Genomic DNA, 4,742 nt, shown 5'->3' on the forward strand with positions numbered 1-4,742 from the left:
CCCAGCCGTTTCGGAGATTGTGTCGGCTACAAACATAACAACAATTTTCAGGTTTTGAAAGATTTTATGTATCTTTTATTCGTCTTCCAGGGAACCTCAAATGGAACGTTTTGCCAATTAACGTAACCTTGAAAAATTATATCGACTTTTGTACTTCACGTATCACTTTCCTTAACTTTGTTAGGATAAATGTTCTATTGTAGTTTTTGTATGTGGGTCGAGAGGCGCCCCCGCGTGACTTGTTTGTGACCATACGTGCCAGTCGACTGCCTGACTCAGCGCAGGTTCGCATATGACGTCACCACTTTCGTTTAGCAATTTATTCTCATTATATCGTTGATAACAAAGAAGATCTAAATAAAATTGTGTAACATATTTCTTTTTGATATCCCACAATTACAATTGTAAAAACATGTCTCTCTTTTCATAGATTTCTTAGCTTAAATTTAACATTTTACCCTTTGAAAGCAGTCAAGTGTCGACAATACTTGTATTTTTCTTGCAATTCAGAGTCAGGTCTAGACCGTTTAACAGTTTATGTTAATCTTATTAAATACTTTGTGTGTCGCTGACCTATGGTCTGGGGGTGCGCTAATCTCAGATAGTGTTACAGGTAAGCTTCTTTATGAAACACTGTTAGAGTCTGTCCCACGACTGGCGTATAGAGGCTCAGATAGCTTAAAAATGACGTCACTCACAGATAACGGAATAAAATCTGATATTTCCATGATATATTTTACGCGTTGGGTTGTTATCTGACAATTTACAATTTGGTGGAACAGGCCCTTAGTCTTCTTTGTATGTTTTGGTATCACTGATAATACTAGTACTATGTTGGTATTACGTTAACTTTTATGGAATTAGGGAAGCTTGTATGTTGCCTAATGCAATGCGATATTAACTGATTGTTATGAGAATTTTAACGTACTTAAAATATCAAAAGAGGGGAAAAGAATGACAAACGTATGAGAATTCTGAAGAAAGATATTTAATGTCAAAATAAAATCCTGGGAATTAATACATAAAGGGGTTTGAATTACAAAAAGTTCTATGTTTTCTACGTGTACCATAAATTGTATGGGGGCTATAAATAATTGTCTATTATACGACAAATGTTACATAAGTTTTCCAAATTTTGATTCTAATAATGATGTTTTTTTAAGAAACTACTAATCTACCGAATGATAAGATATTTATGATATTGTTTTACAAAGAACTTGTAAATTTTTCATATCTTCCACTCACCAAACGATTATTTCTTTCTTTCTGTGAATGAAAATAAAAACTTAAGAGATAGAAAGTCAATTTACTTTTAGGACATAAAATGGGTATGATTTTAAACAGAGTCGCATTTGTTTGGTAATAAATTACACTCGATTGCACCGGATGTTAGCGAATGCAACGAACAAAGTATTTACTTTTATTATTTGAATGCTTTAAAGTGTACAAATATGCTTGTTTTGTTTTATTTAACTTTACACACAGTTTAAAGTGAAATGAGGTATGTTGTCTTGACGTAAATAAATCCTTGACATTGTTTTATAAGGTGCAGTATACCGCAAAAAGTAATTAATCAAGACTATGCATCTTCAATCTATTGATCAATTTTCTCGATGGAAACGTGTTTTATCTACACCCTTGAACGGTGACTTAGCATAGTAAAGGTGGGTTGGTAGATAGGAAATGATTACCGCTTCTTATAAGGTAAAGAAAAATCTAGCCACAATCTCCGTCATTTCCTACGTATGCAAAATTTATGCATATAAATACAACCAATGATAGAAAACAATAAACTTAACTCTGAAGGAAAACTAACCAAGAAAGTTTACCATGTTTTGTCTCTATGATTTGTTTACTTAAGAAAATTATTGCATCTGTTAATATAATAAAGCGTAAACACAAACATTTTTGTTATGTAAGATGTCAGAAATCACGGCATATTTTTAAATGACTCTTTTTATAATGAAAAGTTGTATATTTCTGGTAAGTTATAGGCTATATTAAATCATGTTATATAATTTAGGGGGTGATCGAATTGAAAAAATAATCATACACGAAATGCGAAATCTTGCGCATGAAGTCGCATGGGAAAAGCTAATCTATTCTACTATTATAAAGAGGAAAGTTTTGTATTTTTGTATGTATTGAAATAACTCAACAACTACAGGCTTGATTTAAAAAAAATCTTTCACCGTTAGAAAGGTAACTTATCTGTGAGTAACATAGACTAGATTTTTTTATTTCACGCGGGCAAAGTCGCGAGCAACAGCTAATATTTCATAAGTAACGCGTGTGTCGTTGGGTACTATGTGAAATGCGATATTGTAATTAGGTTACCTGTCTTGTAATTAACACGATCATACTGGGAGTGTCAGTTACACGCTAGTGGTCTACCTGGCACTAATTATATTAGAAGATTGTCAATCAGGAAGGTGTGACCGACAAACTATTACTAACTAAAAGATAAAACTTGTAGACGTATTTTTTTTCCAGAATTTTCATATTTCCAAAGCCTTAAGGTGCTTATCGTATCAATCAATAAATCATACTAAAATTATAAATAAGAAAGTTTGGATGCATAGATGTTTGTTAAAGTTTGTAGCCTAAACGACTGACGGATTCGGATAAAATTTGGCATAGATGTAGAGGATAGTCTGGAAGAACACATAAGCTACGTTTTTTTTAGTTCCGCGCGGAGAGAGTCGCGGGCTAAAGCTCGTATTACATAAATTGAATAGCTCAATATACAACTGCCAGATTTACCTGATCAGTAAAAAACGAGCGTCTGTAGCGTGCTTTATACATCAAAATTAATTTTCTTTCCAGAATGATTCACTCTTATCTCGCGAACATTTCATACAAGCCGTTCTCTTCTATTATGGTTTTATTATAATACCATAATTTACGAGCGATTCACCGTCTATTCACTGCGGTCGGCTCGGCTTTGAAACATTTCTCATTATAAAATTCTTGTGGACACGGCGGTTGAACACCGAAATTGCAAGCACGATGTGCTGACAGGGACTAATTAACTAACCAAAATAGTCAATCCTACATTTACATTTTTGAATCTTATCCCTAACACACAAGGTTCAATATACTTAAAAAGAATGGTTTACATTACAAATATTTGTGAATACGGACGGTCAATTAGTGTGCAAAGGTATGAAAAGTATTGGTTTTAAAATTAAAAACGCTTAATCCTTGTTAATTCGGAACGTGAAGTCATTCGTCCTTATTTGTTAATTTGGTACCGTGGTATGGAAATTGCGTATCCATTACATTTTAACAAGAAATCTAAAGGCTGACACATTGCTTTGGAAAAGGAAGCAATCGTAGACGCTTCTTATGTTTGCCTAGTACTTAAATTGTAATAAGAAAGCGTTCTCGTATCTTTTTTTAAAGAAATTTTAATCGCTTACTAAAATAATGTTTTTTGACCACCATTTTATAAATGCGTAAGTTTAGATGGATACATAGACGTTTAATAGAATTTGTAGCCTTAACGGCGGAAAGGATTTCGATGAAATGGATAAATAGTGAGGATAGTCTCTTATTTATTCTACGCGGACGGAGTAGCGGGCGCAAGCTAGTATGTAAGTATTGTTCAAAAATACCACTGTGAGGGCGTTATGTTATTACAATACTTATACATAAAGACTAAAAAAATATATTTTTGTATGTATTTGATTCACGTAAAAGCTACGGGCCGATTTAAAAAATTCTTTCACCATTATAAAGGTTATTTAACTGCGAGTAACACAGGCTATGTTTTTTAATATTTTTTAATTTCACACGGACATATTCGCGAGCAACAGCTAGTGTTATTTATAGTAATACTGCATCTGTATTACATCAAGTATTTGAAGGTGTTCACACAAAGGGCCTTATATCTCATTCCGCTCGTATTTCAATACAAAACCCTGTCTAGTGCGATCACTTCAGTATAAGTGGTACAAATTGTTGCGGGTGCAGCAAAAGATACGTCTAGAGAAACGAGTCGAGTACAAATGGGAACATATGTTTTATCTTTGCTAATACTGATTTCTTAATTCATATAACACTAGTTGTCGCTCGCGACTTCGTCCCCTTGAAATTAAATAAATACATAGCCTATGTTATTCATTGATAACGTAGCTTTTTAATGGTAAAAGAATTTTGAAATCGGCCGAGTAGTTTTTGCCTTATTTCAATACAGACGAAAATACAAATCTTTCCACTTAATAATATTAGCATAATTATATAGATTATTCTTTATATGATACATTTTAACGCAACTACGATTTGTGGTAATTTAGATATAGGAACATTTGGACATTAGGTAAAACTTTAATCAAAGTCTCAATTCTAGGAAACCCGACTTAATTATAAGCTATTAAAAGTTTAAGTAACAACACCTATATTCCTTTATTGACTCAAGTGTTACGGCACATTCCTCAATTAGTCGAAATGGTGTGTTACTATTTGTTTAGCCGACGCACGAAGCGGCCACAACGAAACTGTATAAATAGGACCTTTATCAATCACGCGAGTGCTTAGTAATGAGGATAATAAGATGTAATTTGAATCGGTAATACATTTGATGGTAAACAAATGAATAATTCCGTTTCAATGGTAGACTATTTACTTATGTCGAGTGTATTTACGACTGCATTTGTAGATCTTAAACTCTAATGACCAGTGTGTAATCTTGCTCTCCTCTAACGAGAGAGTATAATATATCACAATGTACTAAATCCGCC

The 4,742-nt window shown here is 33.2% G+C and overlaps 1 long non-coding RNA gene across 1 annotated transcript in view; it reads right to left on the reverse strand.

Annotated features, from left to right (window-relative positions):
- LOC106110517 overlaps positions 1 to 4,742 on the reverse strand; it is a 15,117-nt gene that overhangs the window by 2,520 nt on the left and 7,855 nt on the right. The window contains exon 2 of the long non-coding RNA XR_001226097.1: positions 1,246 to 1,266. This is a non-coding gene — a long non-coding RNA (uncharacterized LOC106110517). The remainder of the gene's footprint in view (positions 1 to 1,245; positions 1,267 to 4,742) is intronic.

Source organism: Papilio polytes, unplaced genomic scaffold, assembly GCF_000836215.1.
Source record: "Papilio polytes unplaced genomic scaffold, Ppol_1.0 DF820622.1, whole genome shotgun sequence".
Classification (NCBI taxonomy): Eukaryota; Metazoa; Arthropoda; class Insecta; order Lepidoptera; family Papilionidae; genus Papilio; species Papilio polytes.